At 39.3% G+C, this 13,154-nt stretch overlaps 1 protein-coding gene across 1 annotated transcript in view; it reads left to right on the forward strand.

The window, feature by feature from the left end:
- Positions 1-13,154, forward strand: part of SNRPB2 (small nuclear ribonucleoprotein polypeptide B2) — a 178,331-nt gene that overhangs the window by 155,319 nt on the left and 9,858 nt on the right. The gene's annotated exons all lie outside the window — the stretch shown is intronic.

Below are 13,154 nucleotides of genomic sequence, written 5' to 3' on the forward strand. Positions count from 1 at the left end.
TATGAGTGATGGCCTGATTACCTATGACTGATTGATGAACCTATCGGCCCAGGAGCTATCCCTATGTCCTCGCCCCTTATTACCATGGTGTGGGCTCCACACAGGAAGTAAACTTGTAGACCTACTGCATGAGAAGTCTCTTTCTCTCTAGTATGTCAATTTAAGCCTCAATAAATCCTTGCCTGGAAATTATTTGATTTCTTGCCATTTACCATTATATGAGAACCTTAAAATGTGGGTCGGAGAACAGGTAGGTGGCATGTCTGTACTACTTACTATCCATTAGATGGTATAGAACTTGTCATGTTGAAGGGACTCAGACTTGTAGAGTTGTCCCAAAGTCTTAACTTAATGTTATTTAAAGCTGAATACAACAGAGATTTCTGGGATATCCTATGTTAAATGAACAAATAAATGATTTCTCCTAGTCTTTGCTACTGGTAATGGATTCTGACATTTGCAATTTCAGTCACAGGGAAATAACTTAGAACTAATTTCTTTCAGGAATCTAAACTGACCAGTCTTATTTAGAATCTTCTACTGAAATGACAAAATAAATTATAAGTTATATTAATATCTTTCAGGAGCTAAAGTAATTTGCTAACATTAAATATCAGGGAGTAGCTTCATATTACAGCTAAAAAAAAAGGACTGTTATTAAAAGGAGACTATCCAGTAGTAATAAAAAATAAACACTATTCTTTATATTTTACCATCCATTTTAATAAGTTCATTAATCCATGTGATGATCATCTGCCAGTGGACATGAGAGAAATTTACAGTGGATGAAATGACCCACATTCACCTTAAGCAAAATAGAATAGGCAGTACAAGTTTCATTTACATAACTGTTTTGGATTCCCTGGACAGAAATAATTTGCAGGATTGTCTACTAAATATAATCTGCAATTCAAACTAGAGCCTTCATTTTCCCTTAACTTCTTTGGGAGAAGAATCCAAATTGTCTCTGATATTAAACACTTGCCTGAAAAGTTTATACATATCTTGGTCTTTTGTTGCAAGATGATTCCAACTACCTTAATATTACAGTGTGGACATGACATCTCTTTATTTCTTCATAACCCTACTCTGAAAGTAGATGAAAATACTATTAGGATAAAGGAGATCACACAGAGGTTTATGCAACAGATATTCATGCCTGTGGCTTGGAGTTACCAGATTCAAATCTTAGTACCATCACAAACTAGAGGTAAGCAGTTCACTGGTTAAAAAAAAAAAAAGGAGGGTGGGCCACCCCATCAGCTGGGGCCCTAGTCGGGGAGTCCTGATATCCTCAAACAGACATGACGGGTCTAGATCTCGAATAGATCCCTCTCTCCATTGTTACTGGTTATCTCTATCAGGAACAACAAAACAGACCCCATTTGTGGGCCCCCATATGACCTTGCCCTCAACGTGGATCAACAATGGTAGAGAATGTTCCATCCTGTGAAGGGAAGCTGGACAACATACTCTATGCTACACCTGAGGAAGATGGGTCCTGAAATTGGGGCAGCTTGGAATGTTCCTACACATGACCACAGAATGGGAGCTCAGATCTATAGGCATGAAAAGGTCACATAAGCTCCTAAGCTGAATATGGGCCCCAGACCAAATCAAATCAATGGGTTTTACAGTCAACAATATTTATACACCATTCCCATATTTTGGAGCTACTCTCTTCCCTGGTCCAGCTTTCTGGTCCTCTTCCCAGCAATAACATCATCTGCCCAGACAATAACTTGGATCTACTTGTATATCAGATATCAAGCTCAGGAGAAAAAAAAAACAACAAAAACTAGTATAGTCATGGGTTCTTTGGAATATAACTAAAATAAGACTACTAACTATCTATAAAACGGAGACCCCCTACTCTTCATATGAACTTTTCCAGCCTTTAGGTTCATGATTAGTCAACAATTTCTTTGGCTTTATATGTTAAGTCTTTTTCCAGCCACCAGGTTCCAGACACTAGCATGATGCCAACCAGAATTACCTGGACAGACAACCCCACCAATGTGTCCTGGAGCCCCACTTCCCCAGAACCCTGTCCCACCAGAGAAAGAGAGAGAGAGAGGCTGGGAATATGGATCGACCTGCCAATGCCCATGTTCAGCAGGGAAGCAATTACAGAAGCCAGACTTTCCACCTTCTGCACCCCATAATGACCCTGGGTCCATACTCCCAGAGGGATAAAGAATAGGAAAGTTAGCAGGGGAGGGGATGGGATACGGAGTTCTGATGGTGGTCATTGTATGGAGTTATACCCCTCTTATCCTATAGTTTTTGCCAGTGTTTCCTTTTTATAAATAAAATTTTTTAAAAAGGAGGGTGGGATAAAATGCTACCAACTATTAGTTCTTTCAGCTAGTTCTCAAGATATTTTCTAATATAGTCATCTTATAGAGGTATTCATTAAATATGGGGTAAAATTACTTGATGAAGGTCACTTATTAGAGGGGTCATATAATTATAAATTGATTACTTTGATTTTCCTCGCAAAATGAATGATAACCTCAGCTGCATTAATCCTTATGTTCTCAAAATCAGTCTGCAATTATGAATCAGCTTGTGTAAAACTTGAACATTCTACAAATTATTTCCCAGAGGTAGTTTTAATTAGTTTGCAAAGTCTAGATGTCTTTGCCTATTCCATATTAATGAACAGCCCCCCATATTGCAGTTAATTATTTACTTATGTTACATGAACAATTTGAACTGGTGGGGGGTTATGTAAAAGGTATCCTCTAATCAGTGAAGTCACTCAAGGACCTCAGCTTGACAGAGTTTCCTTTTTGTGGTACGCTTCCAAGATCACAAAAACAGAGGAAAAGTGCAATTTGCAAATTGCACATGCTTTTTGACACTTCAGCCTGGAAGTGATATATATTTCAAATCTTCACACTTTGTTGGCCAAAGCAAATTACAAGGTCATGCCAATTCTCAAAAGTCGTATAGAAGTGCAAATCCTTGATGAGCTTTGAAGGAGATAAAAGCCAGGACATTTGTGCATAGATATAATGACTACAAGTTAGAAGGCACGCAGAGCCTCACAATCTCTTGTCAAGAAGGAGCAGAAATTCCAGACTTTAATAAAAAAAAAAATGTAATAAGAGACAGAGAGGACACACACACCATTGCTTTGGCCATATACAGTATTATCAGGGATCAAACCAGGGGAGCCTTGGGTTTGTAAATCATGTGTTCTAACTACTGGACACCTCCCAAGTTTCATTGTATTTACTCTACTCACTGAGTTAAAGGCAGGTAAGACAAAGAAAAACAATAAATAATACCTCTTTGGAAAGAAATAGTTGATGTGTACTTGCAAAAGAAGATAGCACTGGTAATAAGTAACTCTGTGGCTCCAGGGCTAACTAATGTGTGCTATACTGGCTACTCTTCTAAGTATTATTTTAAAGAAAAAGATTTACTTGTATATTTAATGAAAGTGTGTGTGTGTGTGTGTGTGTGTGTGTGTGTGAGAGAGAGAGAGAGAGAGAGAGAGAGAGAGAGAGACAGAGATAGATAAAGAGACAGAGAGAGAGAGAGAGAGAGGGAATTTTGAACTTTTTGGAACTAAGGGATGTAAGCCTCACACTATCATGAGTCATCCCTCCTACCACCACCCTCAGCTCACTACCAAGGATTCTTTTATTAGTAGTAGCTGAAGAAGAAAAAGTGGAAGGGGAAAGGGAAGGGTGAGGGAAGAAGGGAAAGAGAAGGGAGAAGGGGAAAAGAAGGTGATGAGGAAGGAGAAGGGGAAGAAGAGGACTAGGAGGAAGAGGAAGAAGAGAAGGAGGTAGTGGTAGTAGTATTCAGTTGGAAAAATCATAATAAAATCTATGCAAAAATGTCATGACTTTTTTGACAACACAGTAATAGTAGTGGTAGTAGTAGTAATATTTATAACTGGGGTTTTACTATCCTAGGTCAACTTTTCTTTTCAGATAGAAAGACAAAGACAGAGAGAAAGATACCATAACACCAAAGTTTTTTCAGTATAGTGGAGGCAGGTTTAGACCTGACTTGTGTAAGTGACAGTCTCCAAGATTCTTTTTTTTTAATATTTTAAGAGAGAGAGAGAGAAACACCAGAGCACTGTTCAGCTCTGGCTTATGGTGGTGCGGGGGACTGAACCTGGGACTTTGGAGCCTTAGGCATGAGAGTCTTTTTGCATAATCATTAAGCTATCTCCCCCGCCCCTTTCTTTCCCCCCAAGATTCTTAAAGAGAACATGTTTAGAGACTTCTTCCTAAAATGTGGTGGAGAACAAACATCACATGGGTGTTTCCTATAAATTTGGATTCACAGGCTATATCTCCTCTTTGCCAAATCAAAAAGTGATTCCATCAAAATTCCCAAGTAATATATGTACACATTAACATTTGAGAAGCACTGAATCATAACATCTAAGGATACACTCAGGAAATCAGTAATATATCATGCTTGAGATCACAGAACTGGGATCAAAATTGAGAAAAAAGTTTTCTTCTTTAAATTTAGATTTTCATATTGTCACATGACATAAGACTCAAAAAATTACAGCATTAAATATTTGGGGAGATAAAACCTATTATACTTATGAATTTTATCTGCATAATATTTCATTAGATGAGTCTCATGGGAACACATTTTAGTTTTTCTGTCCTGAAGGAATTGAGTGTAGTATGATAATACTTTTGCGACCTTCTTAGAACAATGACCCCATGCTGAGTAAACATATCAAAATATGGAATAGAAAGAAAGAAGCTCAGGCTTTCTTCCTTACACCTTTGTTATCATGTCTTCAAAGGCAATCTACAGCTTCTACCCTTTGAGGGCTGTATATATTATCACACCCTATATTAAATTCCACCAATGTTGTGGAGCAAGTATTATTTTCAGATATAGAACTGACACCTCATTATTAACATTAGTACTACATATTAGTAGTAATTGCTCTCTTTTTCATTCTCTTAAGACTGTGTCAATAAAAAAAAAAAAGAAGAACAAGAAATAAAATAGAAGGCAGCAACAAATGTTAGAGAGGTTGTGGGGACAAAGGAACCTTCTGCACTGCTGGTGGGAATGTAAATTGGTCCAAACTCTGTGGAAAGCAGTCTGGAGAACCCTCATAAGGCAAGAAATGGACCTTCCTACATTTTACTAGGAGTGTGCATAACACCATTCCCACCACCAAAAGACTGTGACCCATCCCTCCCACCCACTCCCACCCCCCACTGGCCCAGGAAGCTGCATGTCTACCCCTCACCACAGGGCTTTTACTTTGGTGTCCTACTTACAATTTGGTCAAGTCCTGCTTTCAGTTTCCCTTTCAGATCTTCTTACTCAACTTCTGTTGATGAGTGGGATCATCCCATACTCATCTTTATCTTTCTGACTTAGCTCACTAAACATAATTCCTTCTAGCTCTGTCCAAGATGGGTCAGAGAAGGTGGGTTCATTGTTCTTGATAGCTGCATAGTATTCCATTGTGTATATATACCACAGCTTTCTCAGCCACTCATCTGGTGTTGGGCACCTGGGTTGCTTCCAGGTTTTAGCTATTATGAATTGTGCTGCTATGAACATAGGAGTAAACACCTCTTTTTGGTTGGGTGTTATGGAGTCCTTGGGGTATAACCCCAGGAGAGGAATTACTGGATCATATGGAAGGTCCATGTCTAGCCTTCTGAGAGTTCTCCAGACTGCTCTCCACAGAGGCTGGACCAATTTACATTCCCACCAGCAATGTAAAAGGGTTCCTCTGTCCCCACAACCTCTCCAGCATTTGTTGCTGCTATCCTTTTTGATGTATGCCATTCTTACAGGAGTGAGGTGGTATCTTAGTGTTGTCTTAATTTGCATTTCTCTGACAATCAGTGACCTAGAGCAGTTTTTCATATGTTTGTTAGCCTTTTGGATCTGCCGATCACAACCTAACCAACACAACGACTGCCACCTCAACATGCTTCACTTCAGACTGTGTCCAGAGACTTCACGTGTGGAATGACAACCCTTCAACTTCATTACTCGGGTGCGACCTTTCCTTTCATAGTATACTCTAATTTCATCTCAGGTGGTTCACTTTCTAACTAAGTCCCATAACCTAGATATACACCAGTTCCTCTGAGAGAGAGCATATGTTCACAAGTATCCGTAAACTACTGCAAAATATATACCTGAAAGCAGAAGTACACTAGAGTTTGCAGTGAGTAACCCCCTAACACTTCCTCTCCACTATTCCACACTTTGGGTCCATGATTGCTCAACAATTTGTTTGGCTTCGTATGTTAACTCTCTTTTCAGTCACCAGGTTCCAGATGTCATCAGGATGCCGGCCAGGCTTCCCTGGACTGAAGACCCCACCAATGTGTCCTGGAGCTCAGCTTCCCCAGAGACACACCCTACCAGGGAAAGAGAGAGGCAGACTTGGAGTATGGACCGACCAGTCAACGCCCATGTTCAGCGGGGAAGCAATTACAGAAGCCAGACCTTCTACCTTCTGCAACCCACAATGACCCTGGGTCCATGCTCCCAGAGGGATAGAGAAGGGGAAAGCTATCAGGGGAGGGGGTGGGAAATGGAGATTGGGTGGTGGGAATTGTGTGGAATTGTACCCCTCCTACCCTATGGTTTTGTTAATTAATCCTTTCTTAAATAAAAAATAAAAATAAAAGAAAAAAGAAAAAAAAAGAAATGGACCTTCCATATGACCTAGTAATTCCTCTCCTAGGGATATATCCTAAGGACTCAAACACACCCATCCAAAAAGGATGTATGCACACCTATGTTCTTAGCAGCATAGTTTGTAATAGCCAAAACCTGGAAGCAACCCAAATGTCCAACAACAGATGAATGAACAGCAACCCAGGTGTCCAACAACAGCTGAAAAAGCTATGGTATATATATACAATGGAATACTATGCAGTTATTAAGAAAAACGAACCCACCTTCTCTGACCCATCTTGGATGGAGCTAGAAGGAATTATATTAAGTGAGATATGTCAAAAAGAGAAAGATGAGTATGGGTTGATCCCACTCATCAACAGAAGTTGAAAAAGAAGAACAGAAAGGGAAATACAAAGAAGAATTTGACAGAGTTTGGAGTGTGTATCAAAGTTTTTACTCAATGTGTATAGATTTTCAGCTTCACTATAGGGGGGTCGGGGTAGAGACACAGACCTTTATTAACTTATAATATTATAAATCACTATTTAATCAATATGAGTGGGGAAAAATAGAATTAGTGTCCCAAAGTTTTTGATGCATAGACTCCCGTTTTGAGTATATATTCCTTCAATCTAACCACTTAAGTTTCAAATTGGTAATCTGATTGAATTTTAACAGTAGGCTTAAACCATCAATACATTTTTAAATAGTGACTTTTTCTTTAAAATATTAAATCACCTATAATCTTAGACCAAGGAGACCATAAGAATCTGGTGATGATACCATATAAGACACAGCTATATGTAAATAGCATTACATGTCATAAAGCATGGTAAGGTCTTGTATGACACAGCAAATTCTAATCATGGGACTTTCAAAGTAAACCAAATTTCCAAATAACTTGATTACAATATTAACTATCTATTGCCTTCTTAAACTCTAAGACAGCAGGAACCTTCCTCTATAATACCCATATTACTCTCAGTCCTGGAACCTCTTGGACATGGATCATTATCCTACATGCTTCTCTTGATCCATACCATTTGATACTGCATCTGCTGATCTCAACCAAATCAGTGCAACCAGTGCCACCTCGACAAGTTCCACTTCGAATTGTGTCCTGAGATGCCAAGCATGGAACATCAACTCTTCAGCTTCATTACTCTGGTGAGACCTTTTCTAGTTCACAGGATTACACTTTCTTATGCTGGTCCTTGCGCTTCGCGCCACGTGCACTTAACCCGCTGTGCTACCTCCCGACTCCCAGGATTACACTTCCTAAACAAGCGACAGAACCTAGATATAGACCAGAGCCCATGAGACAGAATGCATTTGAACATGTATCCATAAGTTAAGGAAAAATATATACCTTAATGTAAAAGTGCACAGTAGTTTACAGGTACTCAGTAAGTGCAGCAAGCAAGTAAAAAGACCTAAAAAATAAACAAACAAACAAAAATCATTTTTAAATTAGGTACCATAAAGTACTTAATCAAAGAGTTTCTAGTTAGACATAGATAGCCTCCTCACCTACTTCTTATTTCACTTCCCTCAATCACTCCAAGGCTAACGTTGTCAGACAAAGCAAGGACTACAAAAGCTGAATAAGGTCAAAAGACTGGCATACTTTAATAATGGTTTTTCTGGTCACTATCAGGCCACCCATCATCCAAGGCCCTAGTCAGGGAATCCTGGGATTCCCTCATAGACTTGATGGGCCTAGAACTTTAAAAGATCCCTCTTCACTGCCACTGGTCATCTTCATCAGGAACAACATAGTGGACCTTCTTGTAGGCCTCTACAGGACCCTGCCCTCGATGTGGGTAACATTGGTAGGGACTCCCCACTTTCCAAAGGGAGGTTGGTTTAACATATTCTGCCACTCGAGGAAGACAGGTTCTGCAAAGAATGCAGCCTAGAATGCTCCTAGCTATGACCAGAGAATATGAACTCAGACCTACAGGGATGCAGAAGTTACACAAGCTCTTATGCTGAACATGGGCACTAGATCAAATCAATGGGGTTTACAGTTAACAATATTTATAGGGGCCAGGTGGTGGCACTTCTGGTTGAGCACACATGCTACCATGCACAAGGACACGGGTTCAGGCCCATGTCCCCACCTGCAGAGGGAAATCTTTGCAAGTGGTGGAGCAAGTCTGCAGATGTCTCTCTGTCTCTCTCCCTCTCTAGCTTCCCTCCTCCTGTCAATTTCTGGCTGTCTCTATCCAATAAATAAACATAATAAAAACAATATTTATATATGTTTCCCATATTTGGGATCTATTCTCTTCCCTGACACAGCTTTATAGTCCTATTTCCAACTCTGACAACCACGTCTCTAGACAATATCTTTAGCCCAGTTGCATGTTAGCTGTCAGTCTCAAACACAAATCAGTAAAGTCATGGAACTCTTGGAATATACCTAAAATAGACCTACTAGCTTTTTCCACAAGGGAGATCCGAAATCTCACCTGCTATATTCTTACCTTTAGGTTCCTGATTACTAAACAATCTATTCTACTTTATATATTAACACTTTTTTCAGCCGCCAAGTTGAAGATGCTACCATGATGCCAACCTGACGTCCCTAGGCAGAAGTCCTCACTGAAGTATGACCTCACCAGTATACCCTGGAACCCCACCTCTCCAAAGTTGTGTCCCACGAGAGAAAGATAGAAATAGGCTGGAAGTATGGATCGACCTGCCAATGCCCATGTCCAGTAGAGAAGCAATTACAGAAGCCAGACCTCCCACCTTCTGCACCCCATAACAATCCTGGGTCAAGTAAACCAAAATGTATACTCCCAGAGGGATAAAGAATAGGAAAGCTTCCAATGGAGGGGAAGGGATATGTAACTCTGATTGTGGAAAGTGTGTTCAATTGTATCCCTCTTATTATCAGTTTTGTCAATCATCATTAAATCAATTTTAAAAAGAAATAAAAAAGAAAGACTGAAGTTAAGTGAAAAAAATATACAAACCGATTTCTTTCCTGAGCTTCAAGAAGACTTTCTTAGGAAGTTTTGTTAACATAGACCCAACCAGCTAGGAAGAGGTAAAGCTGATTTGGGGCTCAACATTAATGCTATGATTTGTTTAATGCTTGTTGTGAAAATAATTTCACTCTACATAAATTTCTTCATGTAATCACCACCTGGGGAGTAAATGAATTTACAAATTGTCTTATTTTGTGGCTTTAGCTAACATAAATAAACCAAAATGTATACAATACAATTTTATGATGCATTTTCTTTTAAACATGGCCCTGTCTTAAAACTACTGCAGCAGGATACTGAAATCATTTAATGAGAAACATAAAAAATGTGCAGATAAGATGGGAAAATATATGTGTTTTCAAACTCACTAAGAGACACCTCGGTTATCATCCTTATTATTTAGATGTCTTGACACAAGTTTTACTCCCAGCTGTTTGTAGTAATTTTTCTGCTACCTTTAAAATAAGCCCATTTCACCATCTGTAGATATATGCAGTTTGGCTGGGATGTTACAGTGCTGCCTCAGGGTTTAGTGTGATAAAATATCTGTCTCACTGAAAAGTGTATTATAGAACTCAACTGAAATAAGAAAGGCAAGAATAGGCAGAACCCTGAGTCAACCCATTTGCTCTTCTATTATGTTTTAAAACATGGATTTTTGATTTCCAATTCCTGTTCTACCCTCAGGAGATTAATTTGGTTATATAGGAGTGATGGTTGTTTTACAGTCAATATGATCAAACTTCAGATGCCTTAATGTTCTTAGTACAGTTATATAACCAAGTCATGCAAGGCTTCACACAAAACTTGAAAGCTTTCACCGCCTTCATTCCTTTTCTAGACCTGCTTTCAATTTCCTGTGTCTCAAAGTTATTCAGAATACCTTAGAGGACCACTAACAGGTTATTTGAAATCATAGACCAATTGCCCAAAGACTAGAACATATAGGATTTTATTTCTATCAGAACTTGGGAAAAAACATGAAGATCATTGCTAAAGCTGTCCTTAGATGATTTCCATCTCTCAGTATGGCAATATTTGCCATTATTTAATTGTAAAAGAACACAGTGGTATTCTGTGTTTAATTCCCTTAATGTACTATGAAATTTTCTTCCCAGGTAGAGAGTCTTTCTTTGCAAAGTCATATCTCATCTTCTTCCAATACTTATGATCGGGTGCTTGACAGAACCAGTTGCATAATATACTCAGATTATATCTGATACTCAAAAAAACAGTCATCCTTGTATTAAGTAGAATTATTGCTCAGACCTCCACATTAAAGCAGAGGGTAACTTGTATTTTGTTATTAGAAAATTTATTTAGTTTTCATTCTCTTCTCTTTTTTTTTGTCTTCACTACTTAACTGATTTTTCAAAGAAATGTGTGTGTGTGTGAGAGAGAGAGACAGACAGACAGACAGACCATACCACTGAAGCTTTCTCCAGTGTCACAGTACTCCCATGTGGTATACTCAAACCTGAGTAATGCATACAGCCCACTCAGGTGAGTGAGGTCGCCAGTTCCATCTCTTTTCTCTTTTAGTGCTTCTAAAGATATATATATATGGCTAGGTGGTGGCACAGCAGGTTAAGCACACACAGCACCAAGTGCAAGGACTCGCACAAGGGTCCCGGTTTGAGCCCTCAGCTCCCCATCTGCAAGGGTGTCGCTTCACAAGCAGCAAAGCAGGTCTGTAAGTGTCTATATTTTCCCCTCCCTCTCTATTTCCCCCTCCCTTTTCAATTTCTCTCTGCCCTATCCAATAAAAATGGACAAAAATGTCCACCAGGAGCAGTGGCTTCACAGTGCTGGCACTTAGCCCCAGTGATAAGCCTGGAAAGAAGGAAAACACACAAGGACCGGCTTAAAGATCCCGGTCCAAGCCCCTGTCTCCCCACCTGCAGGGGAGTTGCTTCACAAGTGGTGAAGCAGGTCTGCAGGTGTCTATCTTTCTCTCTCCCTCACTGTCTTCCCCTCCTCTCTCCATTTCTCTCTGTCCTATCCAACAACAACGACATCGATAACTACAGTAGTAAAGCAACAAAAGGGAATAAGTAAATAAATAAAAATAAATAAATATTAAAAAAAAAAAAAAGATAAAGCAGGTGAGCTATCTTGTAGGCCCACAATTCTTTTAACTTAAAAAAAAAAGTTGTTGTGTGGTCCAGGAGGTGGTGCTCTAGATAAAGCACTGGATTCTCAAGTACAAGGTCCCAAGTTCAGTCCTTGGCAGCACATGCACCAGAGTGATTTCTGGTTCTTTCTCTCTCCTCCCATCTTTCTCATTAATAAATAAATTCTTTTAAAAAAAAAAAGTTATCACTAGGGTTTCTCTGGGACTCGGTGCCTGCACCATGACTCCACCATTCTTTTTTTCTTGGTTTTTTTTTCCTCCTAATTTTTTATAGAGGTGAGCTGGAGAGATAGAGTGAGACCGAGAAAAGGTTAGATCCCTGCAGCATTACTCCACTGCTGGTGAAGCTTCCCATTACAGGTGGACACTATCGACTTGAACCTTATAGTAACGTATGCACTCTGCCCAGTGGCCACCTTTTTTAATGCTCTAAGAATATTGTCTTTATATCACCTCATAATTCTCTGAGACAGAATAATTTACACTTATATAGTACTTCTTCTTCTAGCGTTTGCCCTTCTTCCGTAGCCAGTCAACAGCGTCAGGTTGAGCCTGATGTAAAGTTTCGAGACCTCCTTTGAATCTGGAGAGGTGGCAGTCGTTGACTATGTGGGTCATGAGTAAATAAATTAATATATTCCAATAATTGACATTGTATTTAGTGTTTCTAATTTTCTGTGGTTTATTCATTCAATACATATTGATTTTTCAATCACGTTTTTAGGATATTGGAGTAAAAGCTGACAGAAATTCTTACCTTTATAATGGCCATAGGGAGCAGCAAAGTCATGCAGGCATGGAGCCCCAGTGATAACCCTGGAGGCAAAATAAAAGTCTCTACCTTAGAAAGGCTTACATTATTTTCAAGTTGTTTCAAGTTTAGGTTATGTTTTAAAATAAAATCTAAAAATCTCATATATAGAAACCATTCTTCGGCTGCTTCATCAATGTATGTGTCTAGCTCATCAGCAGAATTCAGAAATAACTTTTTTTTTCAAACCAGAGCACCGCTTAACTTTGGCCCCTAGTGGGACTTGAAACTAGAATTTGGGAGCTTAAGGTATGAAAATCTCTTTGTATAACAATTGTGCTATTTTGCCCACCCAGAAATAATGTTTATCAACTACTTGTTTGTGTCTAATATACTAATTGGCTTCCATTTAGCTTTCTTCATCCTCGTGATAACTCCACAAGGAGTTACTGTGTACAGATGATGAAAGTAAGACCCAGAAAGATTAAGGGGCAACTGGGCAGGTGGCTCAGGTGTGGAGCGTTGAATGCCTGAGGTTCCCGGCTTAATCTGGGTGCACTGGAATGGAAATTGGTTTCTCTGTCTCACATGAAACTCACTTCCTCATACGCAGAAA

The sequence above is a fragment of the Erinaceus europaeus genome, chromosome 1, assembly GCF_950295315.1.
Source record: "Erinaceus europaeus chromosome 1, mEriEur2.1, whole genome shotgun sequence".
In the NCBI taxonomy this organism is placed as follows: Eukaryota; Metazoa; Chordata; class Mammalia; order Eulipotyphla; family Erinaceidae; genus Erinaceus; species Erinaceus europaeus.